The sequence below is a fragment of the Panulirus ornatus genome, chromosome 2 (assembly GCF_036320965.1).
Source record: "Panulirus ornatus isolate Po-2019 chromosome 2, ASM3632096v1, whole genome shotgun sequence".
In the NCBI taxonomy this organism is placed as follows: Eukaryota; Metazoa; Arthropoda; class Malacostraca; order Decapoda; family Palinuridae; genus Panulirus; species Panulirus ornatus.
The window spans coordinates 57,893,012-57,915,001 of NC_092225.1; the positions used below are offsets into that span (position 1 = coordinate 57,893,012).

Genomic DNA, 21,990 nt, shown 5'->3' on the forward strand with positions numbered 1-21,990 from the left:
TCTCTTTATTGACGACCCTTAGTTCATATCACACTGCTCCGTTGCCATGTGCTGGTAGGAGGTTCAGTGTTTAACATTTTATACAAACAATACGTATATAAACATTCAGCCATTAAATTATCATATCGTAATAGTTATCACTCGTTGATTATTCCATCCATCTGGAAAGACAAACCGTAATGTTGGTAGCCGAAATTTAATTCACAACGTGAATATATCAAAGATACATATACTTTCCTCTACATATCGTGTAAGTATACATTGTCCTCTGCTTATTATTGACAGTAATGTTTATTAAGCAATAACAAATCTATCAATTTATAAAGACAAATGAAAGGCAATTTCTAGGTATAATATGATACCCCATCCAGCCTGCAGAGTTTCCGACGGGCGTGGACGTGGTGCAGTCGTTGGTGGCTAGCCATCTCGCCTCCTAGTTGCCAGAAGTGCATCATTTCTGCCCAAGGATTTTCAGTGACAATTACGTCCGCTCCTTTGCCAGCCTAGTCCACGATCTATAGGGTTTTCATGTTCCTGGGGACCAGCGTTGAACGACACGAGCAGTGTGGACGGGGCACCTGTCGTTAATAGCAATGACAGGCCCGGCAGGGGGAGGTAAACCCCTTGCCCGTAGAGACGGCAAGAAACGTTCTTCCAGCAGTTACTGCAACAACGGTTGCCGTGAAGCAACCTCCAACCTCCAATGTTGAAAACGTCACCCATGCCATATAATGCCATTTTCCTCTAGATGCAGCAGGTAACTTGACCTGAACGTTCCTCCTCGCTCGTGTTGGCTCGGTCATTTGTGCCTGTGAAACATTGTATGATTTTAAAGTATACTGTAGTGGTTAGGCATGATTCATATCATTTGTGATCAATTAAAAGTACCATACATCATTAATACTTGGTTATGACCCTAACTATAACATTTTAATTCTTTGAACAGCAACAAACTATTATTTTCATGCCACAGTTTTTTCAGCGGTGAACCTTACCTGAGGGTTGGATACTCACATCTACGTGAACACTGCTCCAGACTAGAATTTAAGTTTCGCTCGGAATGTGATGTTTCCTCAGGCGCTCATTCTTTGCGTGAGTTCTGTGATGTGTTTGTTCCTTTGTCGTGCAAAATTCGCCAGGCGCTCTAAGGGGAGACTTGTAACTGCAGTCTGTACTATGGCCATCATGCTCGCTTCGGAAGGAGGGGTTGTTTCCCGCTGCCACCGCGATACCTGCAGCGTCCTGTGTCGAGGTGGATCTCCGAGGGGCATCAGTTCTCTCTGACAACAGAATAAAACACACCAATGTTGACAAGGAATGGACGCTCTCGGTTGCGTAAATTGTAAATATTATTGTTTAGATAGTTATAAACCTAATTTCATAATCCTTTCACATAATCTATTCAATATCTTTAATATGAAAATGTGGTCACAGTAATGATTATGATATTTCCAAAGATAATCCTTACTTCGTTATGAAAACTTAGCTATACCCATATATAGTTACCCGCTACTAATAAGCTCTGATGCAGGTATTTCATCCTCCGTGCATCCTTCATCATTGCTGTCATGTCTTATTCCTTTTCACAGATACTTATAACTAATTCTAAGTCGTTAGGTTACCACTCTCCACCTATCTTTAAATCCTCTTCATGGTTGATGTAGGACAGGCCAACTTCATGGGCGATGCTCCGTATGGAGAACACATTATCAAGGAGATTAATCATGCGACCTATGAGCACCAACCTCTCGTCTCTCCGATTCACCCCAGCCTACCTCATCGTGACCTATTACAATCCCTACAACTCCTCCAATGGCTAACATCACCGTGACCGAGTGCGTTAGCGGGTGTCGTTGACGCCAACAAAAGTAGGACGTTCCATGAATGCTGAGGACGACTATAAGTACCTTGGTATTCTCGTCAGAGCAGGAGGAAGGTGAAAATCCTACGGTGCCCTGCTAGAAGAGAGGCTCCATAACATCACCAGAGCCCCTCTAAAACCTCAACAGCGGATTATGTTGCTCGTAGGACATCTAGTGCAAAGCTCATGCATCGCCTGGTGCTGGGGGAAGTCTATAAGACACAGCTAGCAAGCATGGACAGACAGGTGCGAGTCGCGGTTCGCCGCTGGCTCCGTCTAGCCCACGACGTACTTCCACTCGGCTGCAGGAGATGGTGGGCTTGGTATACCGGACTTTGTCTCAACCGTCCGACTAAATAAACAAGCCAGGTTCGAGAAGTTACTCACCTCGACCGACCTGGTGATTCACGCGGCTGTCTGGGAGCCTGCAGCGTTGATCAAGCTGCAGCGCTGGACTGAGCCCGCATGCATTGCCGGTCGGCAGGTGAGTAAAAAACTCGAACGCCATCGCGTATGGTTGCTAGTCTGATCAGCACCGTCGACGGTGCGTGTCTGTTGATCGCCACTTCTATACTGCCTGAACACCTTGCAGGGAACAGCACGGTATTGATAACAAGGTATCAAACCCTACACAGCAAAAGGAGATTTCGTTTTCCACATCTCGATCCTTGCATCCTCCAGTGTGTGTAGTTTAACACTAGCCATCGGTGAGTCATTAATCATCATTCCTGGCAGCCTCTCACTTACTAAGAAACTAACCCTGCAACGTCTAAACCATTTTGAGAACTACTTACCAATGACCCTTGTAAACATCTCTGCCACTCCTGAACAACATACCAATGGCCTTTGCCACATCTCAGCCACTTAAGAGCAGCAACCAGCCAATGGCCACTGTAACGTCTTGTCCACTTATGAACATCCTACCAGTGGCCCTTATCATATCTCTACCACTTATGAACAACCGAACAATGGCTCATATGATAACTCTGCCCAATCATGAAAAACCAGGTAATGGCCTTTTGCAATCTTCCAGCGTGCCCTTGCAACATCTCGGTTACTCATGAGCCAACGGGAAACAGTCCGGCCGATATTTCATCCACTAATGAGCAACATGTCCGACATCGTGTCGATGCAGCATACCTAATCTCCCTGCAACAATTCGCTGTAATTTCTGGGGAAAAATATGAGGTGGAATTAATGATGGCGAGGAGCAGGCAATTATCTCATTAGCATAGATTATTTCTTATTGCTGGTCCCTTAACTGTGCTTGGCTGTGGCAGTAAAAAAAAAGAGAAGCAGAAAGACAGTTGAGAGAGAGAGAGAGAGAGAGAGAGAGAGAGAGAGAGATAGAGAGAGAGAGAGAGAGAGAGAGAGAGAGAGAGAGAGAGAGAGAGAGAGAGAGAGACTTTCAATTATTAACAGACAGAAATGGATGAAAGCCAAGTATTGCACTGTTACGGTCGTATGCCCAGAATATTTCAGTATGATTCGGAGGGTAAAAAAGCATTGATAATTACAATGCATAACAGAACGTTGCTGTAGAATACTCTTTTGCATTTTCTGTAGTATGATAATTATGGCGCCTCTTCAACTGGATGCTCTAGACCTTATATATAGAGTGCATTTCGAAATAATTGGAAATGTAAATTATGAAATTTTTTTCTGTTTGAATAAGAATTAGAAGAGTGTATCGCTAATCATTAGAAGATATGGCGATTCCAATGGAAACATTTAGTCGGGTGGATGCAACAAAAACTATGAGATGGAAATGAAAACCACTAAATATTTGATGATTGCAATATGAACCATTAGAGGGGTAAATGACTGCAATGGCAACCATCAAATGATCAGATGATTAAAATACGAACCATTACAGGGGTTAATCATTGCAATGGAAACCATCAATTGATCATATGATTGCAATACGAACCATCAGAGGATCAGATCATAGCAATGGAAGTTATCAATTGATCATATGATTGCAATACGAATCATTACAGGGTCAGATGATTGCAATGGAAACTGTCAAATGATCATATGATTGCAATACGAAGCATTAGAGGGGTTAATCATTGCAATGGAAACCATCAATTGATCATATGATTGCAATACGAACCATTAGAACGTCAGATAATTGCAATGAAAACCATCAAATGATCAGATGATTGCAATACGAACCATTAGAACGTCAGATAATTGCAATGGAAACCATCAAATGATCAAATGACTGCAATACGAACCATGAGACGATCCAGTCAACTTTAATGCAAACCATTATTGGGTCAGGTGAATGCAAAGCGAACCATTAGAGGGTGAGGCAATTGCAATGGAGAGCACGATAGGGTCACAGAATGCAAGGAAGAGCACTATAGGATTCCATGGTTACTGTGAAAAATAAATGATTGACGAATAGAGCAAAATGAGAAAGGATTATAGTAACGAGGTGGTAATCGGTAAAGAGCTACATACCTACATTGAAATTACTTGAAGATGAAATGCAAACAGTGAACATTAAATGCAAGTTGTCCTTGTCCCTTCTTTTACCCATTAATTCACCTATTTCTTAATCAAGGCCCGGCCTTGATGCGGGCTTTTATCAGTGACTGGAGCCTCCAAGGTTAAAAAGGAAATTTAGATTACAGGAGGGAAAATTGCCATGTTAAACGGCTTACTGGGGAGTTAGACAAGTATAAAGAAAATGTAAATCACCATATTAGTAAATGGCTTCAAAAAGACTTAAATTGCCATGTTAAATGGCTTCAGCAAGACTTACTGCGGAGTTAAACTAGTATAAAGAAAACGTAAATTGCCATGTTGCTAAATGGCGTCAGTAAGTCTTTTGAAGAGTATGACAAGTATAAAGGAAACGTAAACTCGTTGATATGTCTAAAAGAAAAATTCCAGGGGGGCCTGATGACTGCAGAAAAAAAAAAATCAATAGAAAGTGTAGTTGGTTGCTTGGCGCAGTACTATGGGATTACAGTCACTGCAGAGGAGGGTGAATAAAGTAACCGGTAGGCAGAGTGTCAGAGGATCCAATCACAAAAGGAAACTGTAAATAAAGTAACTGCCACGCAGAGCAACAATGAGGCCAGTCACAGTAGATGAGTGTAAATAAAGCAACTGCCAGGAAGAACGCTATTAGATTCAGTCACAGTAGATGAGGGTAAATAAAGTAACTGTTAGGGAGAGTACTAATGCGTCCAATTACAGAAGAGAGTAAATATAGCAACTGTTTTAAAATAAGGTAATAAAGATACGACCATTTCTCATACCTGACACCAATAACATCATCAAATATGATTATTATGATCATTCAGATGTGAATAATACCCTCTATTCTCATCAAAATCTTGGTAAATACTACTTGGCCTTGGTAAGTATAAGATATTTCTATAGAATATTAAGAATGCAAATCCAAACTTTTCGGGGAAATGGGGTCGAGCAGCCTCTCCAAACCGTTTTACCGCCTACCTCAGGAAAATACAAGATAACTAAAGAAAAAGCCTTGGACATTACTCGCACCTCAGCGAGACGCAGGATATTCAGACTACTGAGCAAAGCGAACGACAGCAGATCCAAATAATATAACAGCCAGATGTATATAAGGAAATTTCTATTAATTTATGAATACAGTTTCGTTTCGAAGGAAGAAAACAATGTTTTTGCACAGTCTTATTTTTTCTCTTTTTTAATTTCTATTCATTCTACTAATCGGCACCCTTAACCTGGCCTTACTGGACAAGTCAAAGGCCAGTGATTTCGAGGATTTATCGAAGAAAGGGTTTACTTAATAAGGCGAGTGGTGTCGAGGTTGTAACGAAGACCAGGGTGTAGCGAAGATGGAATAGCAAAATAACAGTGGTGTAGAGGATTTAGTGAAGCTGACTGTTTAGTGAATTTGTGCTCGTCGAGGGTGAAGTAAAAACGCATTCATTGGACATGAAGGGAAGGTAATTGTGCTGAGAGTGAAGTAAGTGTATGTATATCTCAAGACTGAAACAAAGATGCGTTTGCCGAGGGAGATGAGACGATTGATTCATTAGGGTTGAAGCGACGAACCTTTTGTCGAGAGTGAAGAAAAAATTGAGGTTTGTCGAGAGTGAAGTAAAGATGCTTCTCTGTTAGATGATGTGATGATGATGTACATAGTTGTGTCTTCCTTCGTAGTGAACTTGTTGACGAATGTGAGCGAGGAGTGAGTCATACTCCATACCCTCGTAAATGTTGGCACTTCTAGTTTATACACCTCTTTCATCCCTGTAGAATAACCAGTAGAATGCGAGTATAATTGCGTCACTGAATTTCCAAAGATTGTCAATGTGCTTCCATTCTGTACGAACTATTCTGTGGCTTTGGCACATTTACTCATGACAATTTTCAAGGCTGTTTTGAAAGAGTATATGCTCTACAACGAGAGTATATCGACTGCTGTTGACCCACTGCCTTAAAATCTCCCCTGTGATTCAATAGTGATAATAGAAGTGGAAGACTTTGAGGTACAATTTCCACCCAGGATATCTATTGTTTCCTTAAACATCAACCTATGACTTTAAGATAAGCTGTGTCTACCTAGGTGTCATTAAATAACTATTACCCCTACAGGTTCACAATGGCTCATTCAGACACTAGCGGATAATATTGGAATAAACTGCTTCCCTAAAGAACATCAGATATCTTTTTGAACATCGTGTTTCCTCCGACTCCAGTAGATGACTCTGAGATAAATCGTTTGCCTAACATTTTTAGCTAGGCAGTAATAGAAGACTGGGATATATTGCTTCTAAACAAGAACTTCCTGTTGTTTTTGAAGTAGATTCTATTTACCTAATGACTATTGAAATATGACTGGTAAACGACATTTCTTTGAGCAAAGCCTCCTCTAACAGACAAAACTACAGAAAACTGAAAGGTTTTCTGAAAAAGAAATTCTTGTAATTGGAAGAGAATTGTGGAAAAGAAGCAGTTGTGTGACGAGGCGCGAGAGCCACTGTTCTGCTCCAGTGCCGATTAATTGTGGTGGTCGAGGGTTACAGCGGCGGAAAAGGAGCTGTTGGGTGTGGAGGACAGGGAAGGGGCGGAAAGAAAATGGGCTGGAGAATGAGGATGAAGAAGAGAGTGAGGTAAAAGAAGAGTGGAAAATGAGGTGAATGAGAGAGGGGAAGGGCATGAGACATGAGGGTCTGAGAATGGTATCAGGAGGAGGAGGGACGAAAGTAAAGACGATGATGTAAAGATGGGGAAGTAAGAGCAACATGTGGGGGAGACATCTGAACGAAAGAGTCCTCTGAATCCAGAAATGCCTGGGAAAAGAGAGGGGTGAGGGGATAAGGGATCAAGACAGAGTAAGTCGAATAGATTGAGGTGATAAGGGAGTGAAAGGAGATCACGTGAATCACAGAAGTGAAGGGAGGTGACAAGGAGTCAGGGGAAATATGAGAGAGAGTGATGGCGGAGCCATAGGAGTAGGACAGGTTAACCCACTGCTTTGTCAACTTGCCTATTTTCAATGTATAACTGACTAGGCATAGTGGGTATTCACCTATGGGATGCAAATCCTCCCACTAAGGTCACTTAACATGTACGATACGAGCATGATGTTCGTCTCATTTCCACTGTTAACCACGGCATGAACCATATGGTCCTCTCGCGAATCGTACTGTGTTGTCAGTGGCTACGATGGTGTGACGAGGTAAAACACACTGTTCGGAAAAATGCTGGACTACTGCGACAGAATATATAATGAACATCAGAACGACGTACCCTGTGAATGTCAGCCTTTTAAACCACCATCCTTTAAGCTCAAGTGTTTAAAGAGGAGAGAATTCGTAACTTTCTGTATCTCAAATGCACCAAATGTATTTCATGTATAACCTTAACATGACCGTTACTTCTGCACTGATTCCATAACGCCTAGAAACGTTTTAACGTTATTGTAGTACTGGCAAGGCTGAACACCAAGCAAAATATTTTCACTGTTTTTACCCTTTGAATTATTCACTGTACACTGTGTGGGTCACGGGGTTTACTGGTTGTTATAGATGGCTGCGCGGTCCCACAGGACAGATAGACTGAGAACATTATAGGCAATGTTCTATGATAGAGCATGATTTAAAGAACTGATGTGTCCCACATGTTATAGATGATAATCCAAGGTATGTTTTTTGTAGTCAAATAAGAAACATGATAAACCTAAGCATGCTATTGCTTTCTATCTAATGCATAAACGATAACCCAGAGTATAGTGCTCCGACAGTGGTCTATGATAACTCAGGTCGTTGTGTTTCACAAGAGATCTATAATAGTGTTGTGTTCTGGTATATAATCTACGATAATACAAATATACTTGTGTCCCACAACTATCTACTCCATAGTAAATGATGTGTTCCACAAAATCTTATGACAACTCTAGAGCATATGGGTGTACTCCACAATTGACCTAATGTATAATGTTTGCATAAAGACAATGAACTATATTCTATACTTATATGATAATCTGTACTATATCTGTACATATATAATAATCTGTACTATATCTATACATATATCTAATGTATACTATAGAGGGGCGCTCCTACCTTGTTCATAGTCTACCTTGCCTTGGAAAAAAAATATAATTTTCAGTTCAACTGGAAATATGAACGTTTTCTACAAGCTTTTTCATGTCCTTGTTCAACACAGACAATTCATCATTAAGATTTATAGTTCCTTTGTGTGATGGACCAGAAACTTTAAATACAGAGCTCACGTATGCATGAACTAGACACTGATATGAACAACGATAGAAATATACTTTTCCTTTGTAATGGTAAAAGTTAAAAGAGTTGCAACACTGAGCATCAAACGTTTCTCTCCATCATATAAAAAACTTTTAGATCACTATGCTCGACACAAGAGCCAAGGACAAGGCCTATAATGGTCTTTTTCACCTCTGGATGAGACTCGATACCACAAATGAAGCGACCACATTGATTGCCTACCATTATGCAACAGTCCTTACAAACCATATCATAAAATGAAGGATAGCTTATCAACATTATCTAATATGCAATGTGCTGTGGACACCGAAAGAAATCATCAAATCCATTGGCTACGAGTGGCGTTAGGAACGTGTGGAATGTAGATAATAATTCATATCATCTACAGCGCCGCTCTTTGAAAAAGTATGCTGCTAACACTTAAGTGTAACCAGAGTCTGGTCTCGGAGCTCAGCAGCCACAGGGTTATCAGCTAAGATAATAGTTACGTGTTTTAGCAGTCATTGCCTCAGGTATGGTCTAAGAAAATGTGAAAAATAAAGAACAAATAAGAAGATAAAAAGAAACCTTTAAACTACTGTCACTTGGCCTTGACCGTCACATTTTACTAGAGAGAAGATCGCCTTGCAGAGACTGGTGAGATAGGTCGATGACCTTTTAATTCAGTGACGGATAAATTGCTGAGGAAAGGTCAATGAATGTTAGTCGGGGACGAGTGGGTTACCTGGTCATACAAAATGCGTAGCTCCATAAACCCTGTTCATTCCTCGGGATCATGTGTGCTTCCGATACTATCTAACTGGGACAAATGTTCGTGTTCTATCCACCTCTCTCTCTCTCTCTCTCTCTCTCTCTCTCTCTCTCTCTCTCTCTCTCTCTCTCTCTCGTAATGGGAAAGACTTTTCATGCAATGCGAAAAATCAGTGGTATGTCGGTACACATATATAACCGAGATCTGATAAAAAAAAAAGGTTATATGCATTGTGCCTGTTATTCACTCGCTTTAATCATATACGCGTGGATGGGCGATGATTGAAATTTTATTGCCTCTCACAATACCTGTCACTGCTATGCTGTATACGGTCATATTACGAATCTGAGCATGGCTCAATGGTTGATATCATGTTCAACGTTCAAATTATATCTTCTCTCTCTGGGATCGTAGTTTTTTTTTTTATAAATTGTCTATATGATATTTTCTTTTTTTTTTTAGAGAGAGAGAAAAGAAATGAAAATCTTGTGATCTTATAAAACTAATTCTTATCAGGGGAACCATTCATTGATTATTTCAGGTCTGCCAGACCAATAGGAGCACCGCGTCCCTAAAGGTCAGTATATATGTCCAGTTTAGGAGGGTAGTAAGGGGCAAGGTGTGTGTAGCGACTAGGGCAACGATGACTAAAGACAATTCTTACCCTTACAGCGTCCACAGTGACCGGGAAGGACAAATGGAAAAACGGCAACGAAAGGGAAAATGGTGAGGGCAAGAAGCCATGGACACGAATGAACAAAGGGGTAAAGGGGGACTAGTGCCCTTAGACACTAATGAACGAAGAGGTATAGGGGAATTAGAGCCCTTGAACACTAATGAACGAGGGAGTAAAAGGGGATTATTGCCCTTGAACACAAATGAACGAAGGCGTAAAGGGGGACAAGAGCCCTTGAACACTAATGAACGAGGGAGTAAAGGGGATTATTGCCCTTGAACATGAACGAAGGGGTAAAGGGGGACTAGAGCCCTTGGACACTAATTGAGGAAGGAGTAAAGGGGATTACTGCCCTTGGACATTAATGAATGAAGGGAAAAAGGGGTACTAGAGCCCTTGAACACTAATGAATGACGGGGCAAAGGGGGAGTAGTGCCCTTTGACAGTTGTGAACGAAGGGGTAAGGGGGGAATAGTACCCCTGAATAGTAATGACCGAAAGTAATGAAAATTAGTTAGGCTATGAGAAAAACAAGAAAGGTTTAGTGTCCAGAAACACCGCGAGGGACGAAGGTAATATAGTCATCATGTACCTAATGAGACACGCAGAAGAGGAGGTGTTTACCGAAAGGCTACGAGAGACATACGTGTGGTGCCCTGAGAGAGCCGGCACGATGCAACTGGAGTGTAATGTCTAGTGAAACGTTGGGATCCATAGGGAAAGTAATATTTCAGAAGACAGTGAAGGACACACTGAATTCGTGAACATGGAGACCACGAAGGACATAGTCTTTCGTAGTCCCCAGAAACACAGTGAGATACTGTCTAGTTTAGATTCACCCTAGACACCTCTTACCATGATGTAACGATTTACTACACAACTTAGACGTGTGTATACATATAGATGCTCTTCTCCTCACGAAAAATGGCGACTTTGCCTAAAAAAACCACGCTCGTCTATGCAACACAGAGGAATTTGCCCTTAGATTTGAAAAATTTACATTATCAACGTACATATGGAAATGTTCCTCAAACCTTCATCGCCAAGGAACATAGTACTGAATTCTAATCGTCGTTGTAAAAGGAGTTCGTAACGTGTATTTTTCGGGGGTTTCGGAAGAAGTTTGAATTCATACACACTGGATTATAATATTACCTTCTGCAGGATAAGTACCTCAACCAAACAGCAGCCACCGAGATGACTGGTGGTAGCACGATTCTGTCGTCACGTGATATGCCCGTATATATATATATATATATCAGAGGCGCTACGTCGAGATAATCTGATTTATCTACGGCGACTCCCTGCCACTCAACCCCTTCAGCTAGCGCCTCCAATTGGTGTTTAGCTACTCAGCGTTTGAGTCTAGCGACTAGCTTTCTACGCCACCCTGTATTAAGCGGACATTTATCAACGACTTTTTCACTATCAGGAACTCTTCCTCGAACTGCCTTACCCAACTAACGCCAACGCAACACGTCGCCAGCCAAGCCAAGTCTCTAGCGGCTACCTCAGGTTGTCCAAGTATATCCAGCTGCCTCTAACACACAGTAGCGTCTATAGCCAAATCGACGACATCATCTACACTGAAAGTGTGTGAAAGGCATTCCTCCACAATTTTTGCTGCTGTCTACTGCAGACTCCTGCTCTGCGACGCCATTCTTAACAGCCGCCTCACTTGACGTGGCCACGAGTTACATGAAGCCAACTACAGCAAAACTGTGAGTGCAAGTTACTTCAGTAACACCGTTACGGAGTTTCATATCATATTCAAGTGATATAACCTGTATTTGTCTAGATTCAGTGACTTCTTACTGACTGAATATTGGCTCACCCACAAGGCTTTCCTGTTCGATTAAGTATAGTCTCACATGCTACTTACTATAGTCATGTTGACAGTCTTATTTTTTAGTCTAACCATCCTAATGCAAGTGTCATCTGATTAACCTAACCTAAGAGCTGAGTAACATGTCTATCTACCCTGGTTTGACCTGGGATCTACGAAACCCGTGAAGCTGTTGCCTTCGTCCTTTATCTAAAATTTAAATTCTGGATAATAATAATGATCTGACAGTTTGATCCTCATGAGACTTCGGTCACTTGGTGCCACAAACATGTGTATTGTCCAGGGAAACTTTTAAGGATGCTAAAACTGTCAACCTGCAGAACAAGACTGATTAAAAAGGACACTGACTAATACGACATATCCCCGAAGAACAACTTGTATAAGACTAGTTCCCCAATTCGTACAACATGCGTGACAACATCCACTCATTCCTGAACCGGGAGTTGCACAGGAATCCTTCGACATCTTAAGTTCTTAATCCTCTATCCATCGTGAAGTGGTGTTACTGACTCTGGTAGTGCTGACGCCAATACGCCTGACACCAATGCTGCTGACGATGGTATCAGTGACATCAACGTTGATAACGTTAGTCTTGCGGACGCTAATGCTGGTAACACCAATGCAAGTAACGCTAATGCTGCAGACACAAAGTGATGGCAGACGCCAGTGTTACTGACACCAGTATTGCCGGTTATCCGGTGGTGTAGAAATAACTCAGGATATCATATATCCCTCAGAAGATCTTACATATAGATGGCCTCTGTGAATACGAGAGACATTACACCAATCAAACCTCGTCTCAATAGTTGATACTCTTGCTTCTTTTCGATAACTGCTGTTTGCTAAGTTCTCTCTTCTCTCCTTTTACATAAGAAATCTAACCTTAGTGAAATAAAAGATTTGCTGATTACATATCATACTACAGAAGGCTGTAGGATTACATATCCTTAGCCACACCGCAAAACTGAAATCTTTGCACATCTGGAGCTGTATATCTCGAAAAGCGATCTGGATGATAGTAATATCAACGAACAAACATGACGGCTATGAGCAAACATTTCATACCAGAGACAACCCAAAGGTTCACACCAGCTGCAGTATTCATTGCCCGGCCGTCAGTTTATTGTGTAGCCAGCCAGCCAGTATGGTGGAGGTGGGGACGACCCGAGCTGTACAACAGCAGCAGTTGATAAACCATGAGGATCACAAATATAGAAGTTCGACGAGTGAGACGCCACAATATTGGTCAGCTGGACTACCCACATATAGTGCTGCACAGACACCCGTGTGGGTACAGATACCGTTTACGTACATCCATCTGGTAGGGGCAAATCATGTACAGACTCGGTATACTGGCTAACACAGACAAGATCTGTAAAAGCACAAGAATTTTCATTTGAATCAATCAACTACTTATAGCTGCTCTCTGGTCGCGATTTCTTTACGATTTCTTAAAAATGAAGAACCTGTACCGACTTACTGTTGCTCCACACTGACGACCCATTGAATGGGTAGCAGGCGACAGCCTGTGACCTCACCTCATGTAAAAATCCTCGGAAAAGTATGTTTGGTGGCACAACCTACATTTGCACCTGCAGAATTAATCCCCGACACCCACACTCGATGTTCGGCGGTAGCAGATCAAAAGCTGCTACTGTAATCATGGATGTCCTGACTATTTCCATGAGAGGCGCCGCTCAAACGGACTTAACCTCAATTCTATCAGCTTGGAGAGAGGTCAGAAGCTTGCAACATTCGGCTTCGACATCTCTAAGTCCCTTTGGGATTAGCTTCCCCTCCCAGAACTGACCCCGCAGCAGCTTTAATACCCATATATCACCCAGATGAAAAGAGCGCACCCAGCACCATCTCCAAAAGAGGTTTTCTCTTTTTCAGAAGACCGTGAACACACACACACACACACACACACACACACACACACACACACACTAGATACCGACATACCATGTATATGTCGGACCAATCAGACGCTCGACGAACTTCAAACAAAAAACAACGCAGCAAGGCACTCAGGCAGTTGACTCACGACTAGACAAGTGAACTGCTGTGGTACCTGGAGTCTCCAGCCTCAAGCCACCCTAAGGGCGTCTCCTCTGTCAGTTGATGTAATAACGTACTCCTGACGTTTCATCGTCCTGGCAGGTTGTATTATGGTGCCTCATCTCCGACGTTCCCCTTCGGCAGGACTCGCGTGAAGCATTCCCTCCGCCCGTCATGAGGAGAAGCTGTAACAACAAGGGACCTACGGCCACGCCCGTGGCACTCCTATAAGCCAAGCACAATTTGGCAACCGCCGCACACTCCAGGAGCCGTGATACGTGCCACGCCCACCTCCTCCGACAGGAGCTCCACGTCGACCGTGCAGCCACGTACTTCTACGTGCCCCTGCTTCATCTGGCATCCCCAACAGCATCACAGGACCCCTTGCCAAGCCCGTCTCGTATTACTCGACCTACCTTACTTTGCCTCTTCACCATAATCCTGCACATCCAGTAGCTCAGTGCTCTCTGTTGCATCACCATGTATACCCTATCTAGTAAAGCATGCTGTTGCTGTGTAACTTGTTTCTGTGCCCTCTCTCAGTCATAGTACTGCAGTCATCCACAACTAGCACACCCTCTACAAACCTTTACTATTTCTTATAAATGAAGACAAAGAAAAACTTTTCACTTCTTATAAGGTTCTAGTCAGGTAGGCGTACTGGAGCTATGAGAATATCCTATTTTCCAGATGCGAATAACAGAACTAGTTATCCGATATGGTAGGTTACGAAATTGAAGCTTGGCATCAGAGAAACTTTTTCGAGGTTGATGCACTGAAGGCTCATACGCAAAGACGTGAACTACGCAGTGGGGGTTTGGCCAAACTTACGCAAGACATTACGGAAGGATATATACATATACATAGGCTATTTAGGTAGGGTTTACGTTAGGGGACTTGACCAGACTTACGCAGGACATCAAGGAAGGATATGCACCAGGAACCTGGGCCTAATTTACATAGGTTATTGGGGTAGGATCTACGATAGAACCCTTGGCCAGAGATACGCAGGATATCAAGGAAGAAAATGAACCAGGGATCATGGTTAAATTTACATTGGTTATTGAGGCAGGTCCTACTGTAGTAACCTCAGCCAGACCCATAGAGGAGAGGAAGGAAAGACCTGCGCCAGTAACCTTCGTCAGGTGTACGCGTAGCACAGGCAGGACCTGAACCAGCTGTACAAGACATCGTCTCTTGTAGCTCTAAGAAGCTGGCGATGAAGTTCCTGCACCACAGGTATAGTCACCATTTAAAGTAGAGCAAATAGACAACAAAAGTAGAGAGAGAGACAATAAAAGATATTTCTAGCAAAGAAGGGAAGTCAGTTCTACCCGGTGGAGGAATGTCGCATGCTTACAGTTGCTCTCTGTTCATTGCGTTTTTAGACTTGCTGTAATTTCCCCCAAAGAATAAAGCGTATGAAAGTTCCTTTACTTCACGCAACTATCGATCTCCTGCGTGTCGTAAAATGCGTCCTTGTTATAGAACTCACATGATCCATCACGCCGACCTTCTCCATGCACTAGCTTGTGGTTCACATATTTCTTTCATAATATCAAGCTACTTGATGAACAGCGTTGAGCAATTATCATAGAACCAAAACATAGGAATTAACAGACCATATCGAACTAATCAGACATTATAGAAAAAATGGTTTTCAAACTTTACCCACATAACACACTAACAATTCTTATTTCAAACCAGAGTTTAAGGGTCAAGTTTTTTTTCTCCTAAACAGTCTTCTTTTAACACAATTGTATTATATTTATATCTTTTCCAGAAACTTCAATTTTCATCTTGCAACCTTTACCACCTTGCGGATCATTCTAAGCCTAGACATTCTGCGACTAAGCTTTTCCGCTGATTCCTCTGAAGCAAGACCTTCCTGCTGGTGCATCTGAGGCCAGACCTTCCTGCTGGTGCATCTGAGGCCAGACCTTCCTGCTGGTGCATCTGAGGCCAGACCTTCCTGCTGGTGCATCTGAGGCCAGACTTTCCTGCTGGTGTATCTGAGGCCAGACCTTCCTGCTGGTGTATCTGAGGCCAGACCTTCCTGCTGGTGCATCTGAGGCCAGACCTTCCTGCTGGTGCATCTGAGGCCAGACCTTCCTGCTGGTGCATCTGAGGCCAGACCTTCCTGCTGGTGCATCTGAGGCCAGACCTTCCTGCTGGTGCATCTGATGCCAGACCTTCCTGCTGGTGTATCTGAGGCCAGACCTTCCTGCTGGTGTATCTGAGGCCAGACCTTCCTGCTGGTGTATCTGAGGCCAGACCTTCCTGCTGGTGCATCTGAAGCCAGACCTTCCTGCTGGTGCATCTGAGGCCAGACCTTCCTGCTGGTGTATCTGAGGCCAGACCTTCCTGCTGGTGCATCTGAGGCCAGACCTTCCTGCTGGTGCATCTGAGGCCAGACCTTCCTGCTGGTGCATCTGAAGCCAGACCTTCCTGCTGGTGCATCTGAGGCCAGACCTTCCTGCTGGTGTATCTGAGGCTAGACCTTCCTGCTGGTGCATCTGAGGCCAGACCTTCCTGCTGGTGTATCTGAGGCCAGACCTTCCTGCTGGTGCATCTGAGGCCAGACCTTCCTGCTGGTGCATCTGAGGCCAGACCTTCCTGCTGGTGTATCTGAGGCCAGACCTTCCTGCTGGTGTATCTGAGGCCAGACCTTCCTGCTGGTGCATCTGAGGCCAGACCTTCCTGCTGGTGTATCTGAGGTCAGACCTTCCTGCTGGTGCATCTGAGGCCAGACTTCCTACTGGTGTATCTGAGGCCAGACCTTCCTGCTGGTGCATCTGAGGCCAGACCTTCCTGCTGGTGCATCTGAGGCCAGACCTTCCTGCTGGTGCATCTGAGGCCAGACTTCCTACTGGTGCATCTGAGGCCAGACCTTCCTGCTGGTGCATCTGAGGCCAGACTTCCTACTGGTGCATCTGAGGCCAGACTTCCTACTGGTGCATCTGAGGCCAGACCTTCCTGCTGGTGTATCTGAGGCCAGACCTTCCTGCTGGTGTATCTGAGGCCAGACTTCCTACTGGTGCTTGTCTCGGAAATTGAGTAACAACTGTGGTAATCAGTTCATGAGTTCTTCACTTTATCACCAGGTTCATTACTCTGCAGCTATGTTATCAAGCTTACTGGTTCTTCACCGTAACAAGCATATCAAGCTTACTTGTTCTGCACTGCAACAGGGTTATCAAGCTTACTGGTTCTTCACCGTAACAGTGTTATCAAACTTACTGGTTCTGCACTGTAACAGTGTTATCAAGCTTTCTGGTTCTGTACTTCAACAGTGTTATCAACCTTACTGGTTCTGCACTGCAACAGTGTTATCAACCTTACTGGCTCTGCACTGCAGCAGTGTTATCAGCCTTATTGGCTCTGCACTGTAAGTGTTAGCAACATTACTGTAACAGTGTTATCAACCTTACTGGTTCTGCACTGCAACAGTGTTGCCAACCTTATTGGTTCTGCACTGTAAAAGTTATCAACATTACTGGTTCTGCACTGTAACAGTGTTATTAAGCTTACTGGTTCTGCACTGCAACAGTGTTATCAACCTTACTGGCTCTGCACTGCAACAGTGTTATCAACCTTACTGGTTCTGCACTGTAACAGTGCTATCAAGCTTACTGGTTTTGCACTGCAGCAGGTTATCAAGCTTACTGGTTCTGCACTACAATAGTGTTATCACGCTTACTGGATCTGCCTACAACAGTTCTATCAAGCTTACTGGCTCTGCACAGCAACAGTGTTATCAAGCTTACTGGTTCTGCACTTCAATAGAGTTATCAAGCTTACTGGTTTTGCATGCATTACAGTGTTATCAAGCTTACTGGCTCTGCAATAAAACAACGTTATCAAGCTTACTGGTTCTGCACTGCAACACTGTTATCAAGCTTACTGGTTCTGCACTGCAACACTTATCAAGCTTACTGGTTCTACATTGCAACAATTATCAAATTTACTGGTTCTGAACTGTAACAGGTTTATCAAGCTTACTGGTTCTGCACTGCAAGTGTTATCAAGCTTACTGGCTCTGCACAGCAACAGTGTTATCAAGCTTACTGGTTCTGCACTGCAACAGTGTTATCAAGCTTATAGGTTCTGCACTGCAACACTTATCAAGCTTACTGGTTTTACATTGCAACAATTATCAAATTTACTGGTTCTTCACTGTAACAGGTTTATCAGGCTTACTGGTTCTGCACTGCAACACTGTTATCAACCTTAATGGTTCTGCACCACACACTGTTATCAAGCTTGCTGTTTCTGCACTGCAGCAGTCTTGTCAAGCTTATTTTCTACTGCACTACCATGAAATGCAACAGGCACCACATGGTATGTTCCTATGATATGCTCACAATATATACATTTTATTCATTTATTTATTTTGCTTTGTCGCTGTCTCCCGCGTTAGCGAGGTAGCGCAAGGAAACAGACGAAAGAATTGCCCAACCCACCCACATACACATGTATATACATACACGTCCACACACGCAAATATACACAACTATACATCTCAACGTATACATATATATACACACACCGACATATACATATATACACATGTACATGATTCATACTGTCTGCCTTTATTCATTCCCATCGCCACCCTGCCACACATGAAATAACAATCCCCTCCCCCGCATGTGCGCGAGGTAGCGCTAGGAATGGACAACAAAGGCCACATTCGTTCACACTCAGTCTCTAGCTGTCATGTATAATGCACCGAAACCACAGCTCCCTTCCCACATCCAGGCCCCAAAGAACTTTCCATGGTTTACCCAAGAAGCTTCACATGCCCTGGTTCAATCCATTGACAGCACGTCAACCCCGGTATACCACATCGTTCCAATTCACTCTATTCCTTGCACGTCTCTCACCCTCCTGCATGTTCAGGCCCCGATCACTCAAAATCTTTTGCACTCCATCTTTCCACCTCCAATTTGGTCTCCCACTTCTCGTTCCCTCCACCTCTGACACATATATCCTCTTGGTCAATCTTTCCTCATTCATTCTCTGAGCGTGACCAAACCATTTCAAAACACCCTCTTCTGCTCTCTCAACCACACTCTTTTTATTACCATACAACTCTCTTACCTTATTATTACTTACTCGATCGAACCACCTCACACCACATACTGTCCTCAAACATCTCATTTCCAGCACATCCACCCTCTTCCGCACAACTCTATCTATAGCCTACGCCTCGCAACCATACAACATTGTTGGAACAACTATTCCTTCAAATATACCCATTTTTGCTTTCCGAGATACTGTTCTCGACTTCCACACATTCTTCAACGTTCCCAGAACTTTCGCCCTCTCCCCCACCCTATGATTCACTTCCGCTTCCATGGTTCCATCCGCTGCCAAATCCATTCCCAGATATCTAAAACATTTCACTTCCTCCAGTTTTTCTCCATTCAAACTTACCTCCCAATTGACTTGTCCCTCAACCCTACTGTACCTAATAACCTTGCTCTTATTCACATTTACTCTCAGCTTTCTTCTTTCACACACTTTACCAAACTCAGTCACCAGCTTCTGCAGTTTCTTACACGAATCAGCCACCAGCGCTGTATCATCAGCGAACAACAACTGACTCACTTCGCAAGCTCTCTCATTCAAAACAGACTGCATACTTGCCCCTCTTTCCAAAACTCTTGCATTCACCTCCCTAACAACCCCATCCATAAACAAATTAAACAACCATGGAGACATCACACACCCCTGCCGCAAACCAACATTCACTGAGAACCAATCACTTTCCTCTCTTCCTACACGTACACAAGCCTTACATCCTATATAAAAACTTTTCACTGCTTCTAACAACTCGCCCCCCCACACCATATACTCTTAATACCTTCCACAGAGCATCTCTATCAACTCTATCATATGCCTTCTCCAGATTCATAAATGCTACATACAAATCCATTTGCTTTTCTAAGTATTTCTCACATACATTCTTCAAAGCAAACACCTGATCCACACATCCTCTACCACTTCTGAAACCACACTGCTCTTCCCCAATCTGATGCTCTGTACATGCCTTCACCCTCTTAATCAATACCCTCCCATATAACTTCCCAGAAATACTCAACAAACTTATACCTATGTAATTTGAGGGCTTACTTTTATCCCCTTTGCCTTTGTACAATGGCACTATGCAAGCATTCCTCCAATCCTCAGGCACCCACCATGAATCATACATACATTAAATAACCTTACCAGCCAGTCCACAATACAGTCACGTCCTTTTTTGATAAATTCCCTGCAATACCATCCAAACCTGCTGCCTTGCCGGCTTTCATCTTCCGCAAAGCTTTTACTACCTCTTCTCTGTTTACCAAATCATTTTCCCTAACCCTCTCACTTTGCACACCACCTCTACCAAAACACCCTATATCTGCCACTCTATCATCAAACACATTCAACAAACCTTCAAAATACTCACTCCATCTCCTTCTCACATCACCACTACTTGTTATCACCTCCCCATTTGCGCCCTTCACTGAAGTTCCCATTTGTTCCCTTGTCTTACGCACTTTATTTACCTCCTTCCAAAACATCTTTTTATTCTCCCTAAAATTTAATACTCTCTCACCCCAACTCTCATTTGCCCTCTTTTTCACCTCTTATATCTTTCTCTTGACCTCATTCCTCTTTCTTTTATACATCTCCCAGTCATTTGCATATATATATATATATATATATATATATATATATATATATATATATATATATATATATAGGATTTAAGGCATACGTACGAGTAGGAAGAGAGGGAAGTGATTGGTTCTCAGTGAATGTCGTTTTGCGGCAGGGGTGCGTAATGTCTCCATGGTTGTTTAATTTGTTTATGGATGGGATTGTTAGGGAGGTCAATGCGAGAGTTTTGAAGAGAGGGGCAGGTATGCAATCTGTTGTGGATGAGAGAGCTTGGGAAGAGAGTCAGTTGTTGTACGCTGATGATATGGCACTGGTGGCTAATTTGGGTGAGAAACTGCAAAAGCTGGTGACTGAGTTTGGTAAAGTGTGTGAAAGAAGAAAGGTGAGAGTAAATGTGAATAAGAGCAAAGTGATTAGGTACAGTAGGGTTGAGGGACAAGTCAATTGGGAGGTAAGTTTGAATGGAGAAAAAATGGAGGAAGTGAAATGTTTTAGATATCTTGACGTGGATTTGGCAGCGGATGGAACCATGGAAGCGGAAGCGAGTCACAGGGTGGGGGAGGGGGCGAAAGTTCTGGAAACGTTGAAGAATGTGTGAAAGTCGAGAACATTATCTCGGAAAGCAAAAATGGGCATGTTTGAAGGAATAGTGGTTCCAACAATGTTATATGGTTGCGAGGCGTGGGCTATAGATAGAGTTGTGCGAAGGAGGGTGTTGGAAATGAGATGTTTGAGGACAATATGTGGTGTGAGGTGGTTTTATCGAGTAAGTAATGAAAGTAATGAAAGGGCAAGAGAGATGTGTGATAATAAAATGAGTGTGGTTGAGACAGCAGAAGAGGGTGTTTTGAAATGGTTTGGTCACATGGAGAGAATGAGTGAGGAAAGATTGACAAAGAGGATATATGTGTCAGAGGTGGAGGGAACGAGGAGAAGGGGGAGACCAAATTGGAGGTGGAAAGATGGAGTGAAAAAGATTTTGAGCTATCGGGGCCTGAACATGCAGGAGGGTGAAAGGCGTGCAAGGAATAGAGTGAAGTGGAACGATATGGTATACCGGGGTCGACGTGTTGTCAATGGATTGAACCAGGGCATGGGAAGCATCTGGGGTAAACCATGGAAAGTTTTGTTGGACCTGAATGTGGAAAGAGCTGTGGTTTCGGTGCATTATACATGACAGCTAGAGACTGAGTGTGAACGAATGTGGCCTTTGTTGTCTTTTCCTAGCGTTACCTCGCGTGCATGTGGGGTAAGGGGGCTGTCATTCCATGTGTTTCGTGGTGGTGACGGGAATGAAAAAAGGCAGCAAGCACGAATTGTGTGCATGTTTATATATGTATATGTCTGTGTAGGTGTATATAT

At 43.1% G+C, this 21,990-nt stretch overlaps 1 long non-coding RNA gene across 2 annotated transcripts in view; it reads right to left on the reverse strand.

The window, feature by feature from the left end:
• LOC139752884 (uncharacterized) overlaps window positions 1-21,990 on the reverse strand; it is a 173,659-nt gene continuing 151,669 nt past the window's right edge. For both annotated transcript variants that reach the window (XR_011713611.1, XR_011713610.1), the window contains exons 3-4: window positions 1,015-1,280; window positions 1-809 (exon numbers count right to left, since the gene is read on the reverse strand). This is a non-coding gene — a long non-coding RNA (uncharacterized lncRNA). The remainder of the gene's footprint in view (window positions 810-1,014; window positions 1,281-21,990) is intronic.